Source organism: Solanum verrucosum, unplaced genomic scaffold (assembly GCF_900185275.1).
Source record: "Solanum verrucosum unplaced genomic scaffold, falcon-dt-bn FXZP01000110.1, whole genome shotgun sequence".
NCBI classification, from domain to species: domain Eukaryota; kingdom Viridiplantae; phylum Streptophyta; class Magnoliopsida; order Solanales; family Solanaceae; genus Solanum; species Solanum verrucosum.
Window position 1 is genome coordinate 601,227 of NW_026020370.1, and position 15,884 is coordinate 617,110.

The 15,884-nt window shown below is 35.9% G+C and overlaps 1 pseudogene; it reads right to left on the reverse strand.

Moving 5' to 3' along the window:
• Nucleotides 1–1,825: 1,825 nt before the first annotated feature.
• LOC125838310 (WD40 repeat-containing protein HOS15-like) overlaps nt 1,826–15,884 on the reverse strand; it is a 63,447-nt pseudogene continuing 49,388 nt past the window's right edge.

Here is a 15,884-nt window from a genome sequence, read left to right on the forward strand (position 1 = left end):
AGGCTTCCTATTATGGAAATAATTCAAACTAATTAATTTGAATTATTCCACTAGAAATTCGTAATTGCACTTCTCTATTTATATTTCGTAATTCCCCATTAAACACTTAGGTAATTCCTCATGTTATGATTTCAGATATTAATCAATAAATTAAATTACTGAAGAATTTAACCTAATGATTAATTTCCTTTAGAGCACTACTTAACTTATTTCATGTGTCGAATTCATAAATCCACTTGCAAGGTTTGACACGCTGAAAACTTATAAGTTTCTCAAAAAGGCATATCAATCAATCTCTATAACGAGACATGAATTCTATCAACTAACTTATTATTTCACCAATATATATTATTATCATCCAACTTACCAGGCATATTGACCCATCTCAGAATCTCACCTTTTAATAAATCAAAACGATAATTAATATATACAGATCATAACAGTTATATCAAGATTAATAATATATGTACATTTAATAGTTTAGAGAATATGTTTTGTCAGTCAGTCTAAAACAACTATCTCTACTCGGTTCCGTTCAATACATACAAAATGCACTAGCACAAGAAGTTAAAACTATACCGTTCCCATAATCAAGACAAATTACATATAATCTTGTGCTACAATCATACCGATGGAATGTCCAATTTTCATCCTAGATTGTGAACAGAAAACTTATACTTATAAGAACTGATGATTTAATCCTCTGTGTATAAGCTAAAACTCTACACACTAAATCATCTACTATATAAGTAAACAGACACCATAAACGAATATATGATCTATTAAAATTGGGCAAATATTTATTCTATAATAAATATTATTTCTTAACACATGGTTAATAGTATATATCCCAACAACATTTTCATTGTCCATTTGAAGCATCTTTGTAAATGACTCGATAAATTATTGCATACATTTAATCTGCATATCCTCAGTGCTTTTATGAGTTTTCTGACTTGCACTATATTCTTTAAAGAAAAATAGACATCATTAGAAAAGAAAATAGGTTTTCATGGCTTTATGGCTTTAGCTTTTAAGATTTAGGACTAAGAAAAGAAAAATATATAATTATTGTTATGTATAATGGTAAAATATTAAATGAGGCTAATATACCTAAAATAAAAATGTAAGTATGGTAACTCTTAACGGGTTAACGGTTTACTCAATAAGGAAATTGAATAATCCATCCCCACATCGATAAGCCATTAATTATAAAATTTTAATCCATTCCCGATTCCCCAACATAGTATTTGATAACCATTAACCAATAAACCATAAGTCAATTTTGCGGTTGGCTTATCGGTTACTATTCGATTTTGAAAAACCTAAAAGGAAGGAAGGAAATAAAGATACCAAACAAATTCTTACACCACATGTCCAAATAACTGCATAAATCCAAATATTATAATTCCAACACAATAATGAAAAATTGATATTGGTAATTTAAGAGAAACATAAGGTATAATATCAACTTGAAGGTACAACGTTTGTACTTTTCAAAAGGAGATTATTTACATGCATGTAGATGCTTTAGGCAAAACATGATGAAAAATATGCATGCACCTAATATTAAAAACAAAAAGAAACTCAAGTAGGATATTTTAAATCCTTATATTATAATTTCCATACAATAATCCAGTATCGAAATGATCCCTTAGAATTTTTGGCTTAATTTCAAGCAAGGAATTGACAATGTGGGTAAATCGAACACCGGTGACAAATAAAATATTGTATCTACAATCTGCATTCTACAAGGTATAGCTTCTCCAATTGTGAAATTCCTACCTCTATGTTCCCAAGACCTTTTAAAGTTATTCTTCAACCTCTACAGTTGAATATCTAACACACAAAACTTTTTGTTTGCAAAACAAGTTGCAACCTTATTGCCTTCCTTGTTCCACCACACTTCAAAAATATTGTCATCGCCATTGTAAGTTTTTACAATTTTGGCCACCTTCACTCACAATATATTCATGCATTTATTCAATAAACCACTTTCCATGTATTCACCATTCAGACTAAATGAAACAGAGTAAACAGCTTCCCTGGATTTAAAATGGAAGAGAACCTACTCAGTAAAAAATAAAAACATTCCACAAGAACGATACCTTTAACTTATTTTCACTCCTCTCCCCTCCCCTCACATCCCCACCCAAATAAAAGGAATAGGTATATAGGTTATCGATAGTTCAATTGAATACGAGTAAACAAACCACTGAATACTTGAGCCTGTATTTGACAGTTAAAAAGTATAATTTGATTAAGAGTCCTTATTTTTATCTCCAGTGTCCAAGTAGACATTATGAGTTCACATCCGTTACCTGTGTCCATTCAAGCTCTGAAGAAGACGCCCTTGTTATACATCCCATAGCTTTACAGTGGAGTCAAATGAAGCACTACACATATAGACAATAAAACAAAACCAATATGCTAAAGGAAATAAAAGGTTAGGTGTAATACATTAAATCAACACACACAAAAATTCCATTTGTTGGACGGCTAAAGTGAAATTATATCTCCGAATTATTTTACTCGCATGGCGATTATGAGTGAGATTGAGATCATTCTATATACATTAAAAAGTGAACAACAGAAGCATTGAAGACTACTAGTGATACATGTAAACACAACAAAGACATATAGCATAAACCTTTGCGTCAAAAATTACACGAAGTTCGTGAATGAAAAGTGTACTAACTCTTATGATTACTTGTTGAAGGTGGAGAGTATTGCTTATGCCGATGAGTCCTCAAAGAATGATAGTATCTCAAAGAAAAACAAAAGTGTTGAATCATTGGATGAGATGAATGACTTCTGGGAACCATTAAACAAATTGGTAACAAAAGGTGACACCTTGGAAAATTCCAAAGATCCAGTTCCAAAGTTCATCAGTAGTACTCCACTAATCAATCTTGATGATTATGAAAATAAGGCGACAATGATGATGAAGAAGAAGACAATGCGTATGTGCCTTCGCCAAAAGTTAAGGAACACAAAGTTAGCAAACAAAATGTTCTTAAAAAATTAGATGTTGTTCAAGCTATAGAAGCGCCATCAATTAGTAATAATAAGAATATTGATAAATGAAAAGGGAAAAAGGGACGATGTGAAAGAAAGAAAAATAAACAAATAGTCCTCCTCATCCACCTCTTATTGGACGCGGTGGTGATAGTGATGGATGTTGTGGTGGAAAAAATATTAATGTGGAACAACTTCAAATTACTACTGATACAACATGAGGTACAAGCAGTGGTAGTACAAGAGTAGTGAATGAAAGAGTTCATCCACTGCTCTTGTACTACCACTCCTTGTACCCCCTGTTGTCTCAGTAGTAACATGAACTTGTGCCAAATTAATATTTTTTCCACCACCATCAATATCACCATCACCACCATGGCCAATAAGAGGAGCAAGAGGAGGAGGATTATTTTTTTCTTTTTTCTTTCTTTTACATCGTCCCTTTTTCCCTTTTTCTTTATCAGTATTATTATTATTACTACTTGATAGTGCTTTTATAGCTTGAACAACATCTAATTATTTGTAAAACATTTTGTTTGCTAACTTTGTGTTCCTTAACTTCTGGCGAAGTCACATTCTCATCGTCTTCTTCTTCATTATCATCGTCGTCCTCATTTTCATAATCATCAAGATTGATTAGTGGAGAACTACTGATGAACTTTGGAATTGGAACTTTGGAATTGTCTAAGGTATCAAATTTTGTTACCAATTTGTTCAATCGTTTCCATAAGTCATTCATTCCATCCAATGGTTCAATACTTTTGTTTTTCTATGAGATACTATCATTCTTTGAGGACTCAACAGCATAAGAAATACTCTCAACCTTCAACAAGTGATCACAAGAGTTACTACACATTTCATTCACTAAGTTAGTGTAATTTTAGAAAAAGAAGAAACACAATAAGTAGATCTCCACTAAACAAAGAAAAAGAAGAACACACTACTTTGCATCTACCACTTATTTAAACTTTCTTAAACTCCAAAGAGTCAACTGATGAATATTAGTTGTTTCTTCCGCAGATCCGGAAGGCCATCCTTTCAATAAGGTCTTCCCTGTCTCGGGAAAGGGTCCTCCCTTTTACTTCCGGGGTTTAAATTTTGTTAAAGAGTTATTGAATGCGTTGTTCCACCAACTCCAGAAAAACAGTAGGCACATGCTCTAAAAAAGCATGAAGTAATACATGGCGATCACACCTTTCATTTTCAACATCTTGAATTCTTTGATCAACTTGAGAAAGTCTTTGAACTCGAATCTTGGGGCTTTAAATTCGTTGGGGCTTTAGGTGCGCCTTTGGGAATAGTGTACTAGAAAATATTTTAGAGGTAAGTCAACCCCAAAGAACCCAAGGTTGACAGCTTTTAAGTCAGGTGTCATTTTGTCTTTTCCCTATGCGTTGGACCCCCTAAACTACGTCATTTAACCCCTAAACTATATGGTTTTGCTCAGTTTTAGCCTTACAACTAAATTAGAACATACCCTAATCAATCATTCACCAAAATCAAGAAAAAATTTAGAGCAAGAGAGAGATAGTTGAGCAGGCCTTCAGGAGAATACATTAAGGCTTTCATCAGTTCCAACATTGAAAGATGTCTTTGTGAATTTCATCACCAGGTATGTGGGATTTCACTAGTGGGTTCCTTTCACCCATTAGGCCCCTAAAATTCAGTCAGATTCTTGATTCTCTATATCATGTTAGACCTAGGGTTTCTACAATTTTAGAATTTATGTTTTGATTCAGTATTTAGACCAATCCAAATCAGATTATCATGCTTTTCATGGAATTATTGCTTAGTTCTTGCTTGAAACTCAGAAATCTAGTTGTGTAGATTAGTTTAGTTCGTGAATTACACTTGCCAGGTCAGTTTATTCAGTTGTACATGCTTCAGTTAAGAATGTTTCATTATCAATATTTTAATGTTGCATTTTCAGTTGATATGTAGAAATCTCGAGTTATTCAGTTTATTACAGTTTGTTGTATTTCCGACATTCTATTAGGATTAGGCTTAATATTGAGTTGGACTAGGGTGAGTCACCCTCATAGTCCCAGATCTACATGGACCGTAGGTAAGTACCCTTTGTGGGCATTATACTTAGTGATCACGCCAGTCTCGATGAGGCATATACATCGGACTCCACATTCAGCTCATGTGGTTATATCGGTTATTACTTGCTCCCACAGACAGATTCTAGTGTATTGACTAGGTTATCAATTACAATTGAGCATTCAGTTTCAATATGCTATAAACTTGGTCATTATATTCAAATAGTTCATGCTCCACATGTTTTATCATATTATCATGTTCAGATTATATCATTGCTTTGTCGCTTTGTTCAGTTATATATTTTATTCAGCTTTATTCTCTCCTGCATACTCTGCGCTACATCTTCTTGTGATGTAGGTTAAGGTCCTTAGAATTCAGATCATGCTTAGATCGGCTCCCGATCTCCAGTTCAGCAGAATCAGTGGTAAGTCCTCATTCTTAGAGGACGATTCACATGATTACCTTTCTACTTTCAGTCTTTAGTTTCAATTTTTGCTAGAATTAGCTGGGGGCTTGTCCCAACATCTCTAGTTAGTTAGAGGCCTTATTTCAGACATAATTAGATTCAGTTTTTTCTTTTGAGTTTGATCTTGCAGTTGTCATTATACTTTTAGTTTATTTATTTAGATAAATATTGGGTATTCCCCATCATTCTAGTTTTATGATGTTTTAAGCTTCCGCACAGTCTTTTCTTTAATCAATTTTTCTCCTATGCTTATGATATGCCAACATGGTTAGCTTTGGGTCACTCATGATTCTAGGTCTGTGTCCACATCTTGGGGGTAGCCTCGGGGCCTGACAAACTTGGTATCTACTAGGTTTAAGAGTCCTAGGATGTCTGAAAATCCGCACTAAGTAGTGTCCTTTTCATTGGTGTGAAGTGCACTACGAAATGTTTTAGGAAAACTTCACTTTCTTTTTTAATCTTATCTTGTGTAAGGTATGATCCAACTTCTCTTTTCTAATCTGTCGTTATGTGTTTCAGATCGTGCCTCCTCGTAGAGCTTACAAAAGGAATGTTAATGTAGGCAACGCTAACGCAGCTCCTCTAGTCCCAGATCAGGAAGTTTCGAATGCAGAGTTTTAGAATGCTATTCAGCCTCTGGCTCAGAGTGTGATCAACCAGAACAATCAGTAGGTTGCAGTTCCTGCAAATACTGGTGGTGGATTAGTGGCGGCTAGGGTCCATGATTTTGTAAGGATTAATCCATTTGAGTTTCTAGGGTCGCAAGTTGGAGAAGATCCCCAGAAGTTCATTGATTAGGTCAAGAAAATCTTTGGAGTGATGTAGGCTACCGGAAATGATAGAGTAGAGTTGGCGTCCTATAATCTCAAGGATATAGCTCACATATGGTTCACGGAGTGGAAAGAAAACAGCGGTGAGAATGCAGATCCTGTGACTTGGTAATGCTTTACTGGAGATTTTTTGGATAGATTCTTTCCGAGAGAGTTGAGGGAGGCTAACGTTCAGGAATTCATGAATTTGAGGCAAGGTACAATGTCAGTCCAAGAGTACAGACTCATGTTCACCTAACTCTCCAGGTATGCCTCGCCTATGGTTGCTAATTCGAGGGCACAGATGTCTAAGTTTCTATTTGGTGTGTCTAACTTACTGAAGACAGAGTGCAGGAGTGCTATGTTGTTTGATCACATGAATATCTCTAGGATTATGACTCATGCTCAGTAGGTTAAGGGAGACAAGATTATGCAATAGGCTAAGGACAACAAAAAGTCTAGGAAAGGCAACTATGATTAATCTTAGCAAAAATTGGGTAGTTTCAGTAGAAATCTTCAGCTCCAGCACCTTCATCAGCCAGTGTTCCATCCTGCATGTTTCGACATGATCATAAGGGTAGGGCACTAGGCTCTAAATCTTAGGGGAGTGTTTTAGGTACTAGGACCTACCAAACTTGTCCTAAGTGTGGTAAGAACAATCTGGGCGAGTATCTTGCAAGAAAGGAATGATGTTTTGGGTGGTCAGATAGGTCATAGGTTGAGAGATTGTCCTTCTTCTAAACAGGGTCAAAGAGGTAATAATGGTAGAGCTCAGTCCACAACTTCATCAGCACCTGCAGGTCGCCCGACTAAGCAGGGTAACTCATCTGGTACAGGTGGCGGTCAGCGCCAAAACAAAATGTATGCTCTTCAAGCTCGCAAGGATGAGAATGATTCTCCTGATGTGGTCACAGGTACATTACGAGTCTTTCATTTAGATGTTTATGCTTTGTTAGATCCATGGTCTACTCTTTCCTTTGTAACTCCATATATAGAAATAAACTATGGTGTCAGTCCAAAAACTCATTCAGAACCCTTCTTAGTCTCTACTCTAGCTAGTGACCCAGTTATGGCTAGATGGGTATACATAAATAACTCTGTCACAGTCTCTCAGAAAGTCACCTAAGCAGATATTGTAGGGTTAGAAATGGTAGACTTTGATATCATTCTAGTCATGTATTGGTTACAATCTTGTGATGCCTTAATCGACTGTAGAACTAGGATCATTCGTTTTCAGTTTCCAGACGAACCAATATTAGAATGGAAGGGTAATAGCTTAGAGCCTATGGGTCGTATCATTTCTTACCTTAAGGCTAGAAAGTTTATCTTAAAGGGTTATATCTATCATCTAGTTTGGGTTAAGGATTCAAACTCTGAAACCCTAAATCTTGAGTCAGTTCTAGTAGTAAATAAGTTTCCTGAAGTTCTTCCCAGAGTTCCGCTCGAAAGGGAAATCGACTTCAAAATTGATCTCCTTCTAGATACCCAGCCTATTTCGATTCCTCCTTACAGAGTGGCTCTAACTGAGCTTAGTGAATTGAAAGAACAGTTGAAAGACCTTCTAGATAAGGGCTTCATCAGACCTAGTATTTCTCCATTGGGTGCACTAGTGTTGTTCGTTAAAAAAAATAACAGTTCTCTCAGGATGTGTATTGACTATCAGCAGTTGAACAAAGTCACAATCAAGAATAAATATCCCATCTCCAGGATTGATGACTTGTTTGACCATCTTCAGCAGGGTGTTAGTAATTTTTTCAAAGATAGACCTCAGATCCGGTTATCAGCAAGCTTAGAGTCAGAGATAGTGACATTCTGAAAATAGCCTTTAAAACTCAGTATATTCATTATGAATTTGTAGTTATGTCATTTAGACTAACCAATGCTCCTGCAACTTTTATGGATTTAATGAACAGAGCGTTCAAGCAGTATTTGGACTTGTTCGTTATCGTCTTTATTGATGATATCCTCATTTACTCTACAAATGAGGAAAGACATGCGACTTATTTGAGGGTTATCTTGCAAACTCTCAAAGATCGCTAGTTATTCGCTAAGTTTAGCAAATGTGAGTTTTGGTTGTAGTCACTTGCTTTTCTGGGGCATATTGTGTCTAGCGAAGGGATCCAAGAGGATTCTCAGAAAATAGAGGCAGTGAAACAATGGCCCAGATCTACCTCTCCTACATATATCAGAAGTTTCTTGGGTTTAGCTGGTTATTACAGAAGGTTCATGGAATGATTTTTATCCATAGCTTCTCCATTGACTAAGTTAACTCAGAAAAAGGTTAAGTTTCAGTGGTCAGATGAATGTGAGAAGAGCTTTGTAGAACTGAAAACTAGGTTGACTACAACTTCTGTTTTAACTCTACCAGAGGGTTTAGACGGTTATGTGATCTATTGTGATACGTCCTGAGTTGGCCTAGGTTGTGTGTTGATACAGCGAGGTAATGTTATAGCTTATGCTTCTAAACAATTTAAGGTGTATGATAAGAACTATCTGACTCATGACCTCGAGCTTGCAGCCGTAGTATTGGCCCTTAAGGTTTTGAAGTTATTACTTGTATGGTGTTCATGTAGATGTGTTCACAGATCATAAGAACCTCAGTATGTGTTCACCTAGAAAGAATTGAATCTTCACCAGAGGAGATGGCTTGAGTTACTCAGGGACTATGATATGAATGTGCTTTGCCATCCTGGTAAGGCCAATGCAGTAAAAGACGCTCTTAGCTGACTATCTATGGGTAATATAACGCATGTTGAGGAAGAACGGTAAGAACTAGCGAAAGATGTTCACAGGATTTCTCGCTTGAGAGTTTACCTTATAAGCATATCAGATGGTGGTGTGACAGTACAAAATGGGTCAGAATGTTCATTGGTAGCGGAGGTTAAAGAAAAACAAGACAGTGATCTAATATTACTACAATTGAAGGGTGCAGTTCATTTGCAGAGAGTTAAGGTTTTTTCCCAAGGGGGAGATGGTGAGCTTCATTATCAGGGTCGTTTATGTGTTACTAAGGTGGAAGAGTTGAGATAGCAGATCCTTACAGAAGCCCATAACTCCAGGTAATATATTCATCCAGGTGAGACTAAGATGACCGTGATATATGGGAAGTCTTTTGGTGGAATGGCATGAACAAGGATATAGCAGATTTTGTGGCTAAGTTCCCCAATTGTCAACAAGTGAAGGTAGAACATTAGAAGCCATGAGATATGACTCAAGAGATCAATATTCCTACTTGGAAGTGGGAAGTGATCAACATGGATTTCATTACAAGTTTACCTTGTACTCCCAGACAGCATGACACTATTTGGGTGATAGTTGACACAGTTACTAAGTCTGTGCACTTTTTGGTTATTAAGACTACATATTCGGCGGAGGATTACACCAAGCTTTACATTAATGAGATAGTTAGGTTGCATGGGATTCCTTTGTCTATCATCTCAGATAGAGGTCCTCAATTTACTTCTCATTTCTGGAAGTCATTTCAGAAAGGTCTTGGTACTCTGGTTAATCTTAGTACAACATTTCATCCACAGATGGATGGTCAGGCAGAATGTACCATTCATACCTTAGAGCACATTTTGAGAGCTTGTGTGATCGATTTCAAGGGAAGTTGGGATGATCACTTTCCTCTTATAGAGTTCGCCTATAATAATAGTTGCCATTCCAGTATTTAGATGGCCCCTTATGAGGCATTGTATGGCTACATATGTAGATCTCCAGTTGGGTGGTTTGAAGTGGGTGAAGCAACCTTGATAAGGCCAAATTCGATTCATGATGCCATGGAAAAAGTTCAGCTCATCAGAGGTATACTTAAGACAGCCCAGAGTCATCAGAAGTCCTATGCAGATGTAAGGAAAAGAGACTTGGAGTTCCAACTTGATGATTGGGTTTTCCTGAAAGTGTCACCTATGAAGGGGTGATGAGATTTGGCAAGAAAGGAAAGTTCAGTCCTAGATATGTAGGCCCTTACATGATCTTGAAAAGAGTTGGTAAAATGGCTTATAAGTTAGAGTTGCCAGCAGAACTAGCAGTAGTTCATCCGGTCTTTCACATTTCGTTGTTGAAGAAGTGTGTGGGTGATCCAACATCCATACTACCATTGGAAAGTGTGGCTGTGAAAGATAGTCTCACTTATGACTATGTGCCAGTTGAGATTCTTGATCATCAAGTTCGAAGGTTGAGAAATAAAGAAGTCACTTCAGTGAAGGTTTTGTGGAGGATTCAGTCTGTAGAGGGAGCTACTTGGGAAGCAGGAGCAGCCATGAAGGCCAATTATCCTCATCTCTTTCCTTTCATTTCCATTCTAGCGTGAGGTAATAGTTCCTCTCCATTTTTTCAGTCATTCATGCATAGATTCAGTCTTATTATCTTGTTCCTTCAGCTACACTTGCATATGCAGTATAATTGCATGTTCTTGGAACTTAGTTCAGTCAGATTTCAGTTTCCTGTGTTTAGTGGTAGGGTTTGCAACTATTTCCCTCCTTATTCAGCTAGTTTAGTCTTCATTGGAGGACGAATGTTCCCAAGGGGGAGATAATGTAACACCCCGTATCCTAGAAAGACCTGAATACAAATTTCAGAAGTTGTTGGGGCCACCCAAATACCGTAGGGTGACCCACAGACCGTAGATGGGGTCCGTGGATGACCACCTGCAGCCCTCCCTAGAAAGTTCAAAAAATTTGGTCTAAGGGTCGACCCACGGCCAGACCCACGGACTGTAGGTCATCCCACGGGTCATTTTCCTGGTCCATGGATCGAGACCATAACTTCTAGCTCCTAGTTACCAAACAACGGCCAACCAGAATGGACCGTTGGTGACCCCCGATAGCTTTTAAGTCAGGGGTCATTTTTTCTTTTCCCTATGTGCTGGACCCCTAAACTACGTCGTTTAACCCCTAAACTACGTCGTTTTGTTCATTTTTAGCCTTACAACTAAATTAGAAATTATCCAAATCAATCATTCACCAAAATCAAGCGAAAACTTAGAGAAAGAGAGAGAGAATATCGAGTAGCCTATCATGAAAACGCAGCAAGGTTTTCATCAGTTCCAGCCCCAAAATCGAAAGATTTCTCCATGAATTTCGTCACCAGGTATGTGGGATCTCACTAGTGGGTTCCTTTCAGCCATTAGTTCCCTAGAATTCTGTCAAATTCTTGATTCTCTATATTATGTTAGACTTAGGGTTTTTAGAATTTCAGAATTTATGTTGTGATTCAGTATTTAGACCAATCCAAATCAGATTATCATATTTTTAGTGAAATTATTTCTTAGTTCTATCTTGAAACTCAAAACCCTAGTTTTGTAGATTCGTTTAGTTCATGAATTACACTTGCCGGGTCAGTTTATTAAGTTATACAGGTTCCAGTTAAGAATGTTTCATTATCAGTATATTAATATTGCATTTACAGCTGATAAGTTAGAATCTTTAGCTATTCAGTTTATTACAGTTTGTTGTATTTCATTCATTTTATTGGGAATAGGCTTAATACCGATTTGGACTAGGGTCAGTCACCCTCATAGTCCCAGAACTACGTGCCTAGTAGGTAAGTCCCCTGAATGGGCATTATACTTAGTGATCACGCCAGTCATGCCTCTATACCCTTGGAAGGGGATATTGGGTCATCTCGATAGGGCTCATACATCGGTCTCTACATTTAGCTCATGTGGTTTTATGTCGGTTATTACTATCTCCCACAGACATATTCTTGTGTATTAACAAGGTTATCAGTTACGGTTCAACATTCAGTTTCAGTATATTATAAACTTAGTCATTATATTTAAATAGTTTATGTTCAGAATGTTTTAGCATATAATCATGTTTAGATTATATCATTGCTTTGTTGCTTTGTTCAGTTATATGTTTTATTCACCTTTATTCTATCATGCATGCTCAGTTGCTTTCAAGTACTGATGCATACTTTGTGCTACATCTTCTCGTGAGGTAGGTTCAGGTCCTCAGCATTCAAATGACGCTTAGATCGGTTCCCGATCTACAGTTAAGCAGCATCAGTGCTGAGTCCTCATTCTTTGAGGCGATTGACATGATTACCTTTCTACTTTCACTCTTTAGTTTCAGTTTTTGCTGGATTTAGCTGGGGCATGTCCCAACATCACTAGTCAGTTAGAGACTTTATTTCAGACATAGTTAGATTCAGTTTTAGCTTTGGAGTTTCATCTTTCAGTTGTCATTAAACTCTCAGTTTATTTATTTAGATTGTAATGGGTATTCCCCATCATTGAAATTTGATGATGTTTTAAGCTTCCGCACAATCTTTTTTTAAATAATTTTTTCTCATATGCGTATGATATGCCAGAAGGGTTAGCTTCGGGTCACTCATGATTCTATGTCCCGTGTTCGCATTCTGGGGGTAGGCTCAGGGCGTGACATTAAATATTTATCATTAAAGTGAGTGAAGATCATGGAGACTAGAGTTTATATCCTAAAAAGGAGATAAAGCTTTTGGTAATTACTTCCTATCGACCTAAACCTTGATAGGCAGGGTAAAGGTGTTGTCCTAGTGGAAGGCAAATAAGTAAGGTGAGGAAGGAATGTATCGCGAAATATGAGATGGGGAAGCGAACAACTGGTAAGTTATATAAAGGGGATGAAGTTAGTCAGCCATGGAAGAAGGTGTCATGGAACCATGGAGAGGATGATGAAGAATGAAGGGGGTGTTTGGACAAATATAAAAACTTTATTTCTTAGCTATGAACAATGATCCAACCATTATATACAATACTGATGTGTAACATACATGTAACTGAGAACCTATTGCTACCACCACATGTGAAAGAAAATTATGATAACATGATTGGTACCAATAGATAGAATAACTTGCCAGCAACAACTGTTGATTCGTATTGCTTGTACCAGCACCAGTTGGACTCCATTTGATGGTAGATATCTCCTTAAAACATAATAGTTAGCAGTTGATGTCTGATTTAATTAAATGAATCAACAAAGAAAAAAGAGAAAAAAAAATAGATACTTTGCGATGTTCTTTGAAATCATGCAAGCATGCATCTTTTTTCATGCTCCATATCTTACCTGAAACAATGAATTATTGATCTATTTATTTTAAATAGCACAATAGATATTCAAAGTACTGTGGTATCTTAAGAGCATGAAGCCGATAGGGAATCAGAGGGGTCCCACTCAATATCATTGATTTCATTCTGCAATGGCAAAGTCAATAACCCTTCAGTGTTCGAATCAAGCACAGATTCAGTGTTCAACTGGTAATTCAATTTGAACTTTGCACAAAAAGTCAAATTATTTAGAACATCATCTAGTTAATCTGTAATACATCAAAGTGATAAAGAGAAAATGTATATTACGCCATCAGTTTAGAACACCTGATGTCCAGAGAAATTTTTGACTGGTCTACACTCACCAACTTTACAAACGTAGATTATGCCATTAGTGGAGCTGGTGGAAAAGGCATTATTTTTTCGCCAATCAACATCAAGTAATGGACCTGAATGGGGTTGTATAACAATGGTGAGAGTATATACAAACCTATAAAATTAAGACAAAACAAGGGAAACAAATCACCTGAATGAAATTCAAATTGCTGCATCCATTTGCCTGACCACACCTAAGAAAAGTATATATCAATGAACGTCAGCCAAAATAAGGGAATAGAAAACTCACTTTTCAATCAAGTGTCATAACATTCTTGTTTTTCTAAGTTTTTCGCCTTTGGATAGTAGAGTTATATGGACCATCTCTAATAGACCAAATTCTAGTAGTAGAATCTTCAGACCTAAATTGATATTACACATCATTAGCTATAAGAAATATGATTCCTTAGATGAGTCTAAAACTACTCTCAACCTTGATAAAATCTCGGTGCTTATGATGGTCATTTCCAAAGTCGTAAAATGACAAGAGAATTAGAAACAAAAGTAGGATTATGATCATGAGTATACATAGACGAGAGCAATAAAATGAAGAAATGCAAGTAATGCTTACCCAGATGCAAGAAAAGACCCTTCTGGACTCCAAGCACGACCAAAAACCTAGAAGAAGAAAAAATTGTAATGCTAATATAGAAGACAGAAAAGATATGATATTTATCATTTTTCCTATAAAGAAATCATTTTGGATTAGGAGGAACTTATAAAGATGCGGTCAAACCTTAGATGTATGTCCTTCCAAAGTCGTTACATCATAACTAAGAATTTCACTCGGCAAAGATGTTGCGACTGTGCTGATATACATAGGCTCCAAATCTGTCTTGCAACAAAAGAAAAACTTTAGTGTCATAAGACCATCAAAACTTGAAAGATCACTTAAAGATACTGAATTGAGCACAAAAATGGAAGCTTCTATCGTTTGTCATCTAGAAAAAAGAAACGCAATATGCAGTTCAACTATAAAAATGAAACAAAAAGCACATGACAATTGACATGGATTCTTGGAGGCTAAAAGCTAGCACAAAAAAGGCACTCCTTTTTACATTTGTGGTGTTTGACCAAAAGCACCACAAAACACAAATTATTTTTCTACAAAAGTACTTTTCTGTAAAAGTTTTTTTGACAAAAGTGTCTCTAGATCAGAATAATATTAATTCTCCTACCTTTGAGGCAGTAGCGGAGCTAAAAATTTTAATAAGGGGATTCAAAATCTGAAGAAGTAAACATACGAACTAATCGAAGGGTGTTCGACATCTACTGAATATACATAAAAACTAATTTTAATCATGTATAAATAGTAATATTTTCCACCGAATGGGGTTCGGATGAACCCCCGACATACTGCTGGCTCCGCTCGTGCTTTGAGGTATATAGACTATTTTTGATAAACTCTCGATTTAGAAAAAAATTAACTTTCACAAAATTTAACTCTTTCAACAACAACAACAACAACATATTCAATGAGGTCTGAAGAGGGGTGGTTTATACTCAAGCCTCAAGTAAATCATATCAAAACATATAATAGAAACAAAACATCAAAATCTCCATAAAAAATAGTTCAAAAGAAGATGAAAATTGAATTACCGAATTCAAGTAGGAGGAAATCATAGGGTGAAGAAGCCATTGTTGTGAATTGACGACAGCTTAAAGAAACATACAAAGTGTCAAAGGATTGCTCTTAGCTATGATATATATATAGAGAGAAAAAAATATGGTAAGTGAGAATTTTGAGAAACAAAGTATTTATATATAAGACTGGAATTAGATATGTTTTTATTCCAAAAGACATTGTGAATAAAGTGTCGAATGACAATTGTATCCTCAAGTCATTTCAAAGAGTTGAAAGATTAAATTTTTTTAATGTGAGATAGATTCAGAATTTAAACCATATGTTTAAATTTGAAAGTATATCACAATATATTTAATATTCTTAAGTTCGTTTTATTGATTTTCTTAGTTCTCGAAGTTAGAAGATCTAAATCTTATTGTAGAATTATATCTTTTTAAACCTAAACCCTAATTTTATTAGTACATATAATTTTTTCATGTTTGTTTTGATTTGATAGTGTTTTAGGTTTTTAAGTTGTTACAATACCTAAATGCTTATTTTTTAGAAGTTAGAATTTTT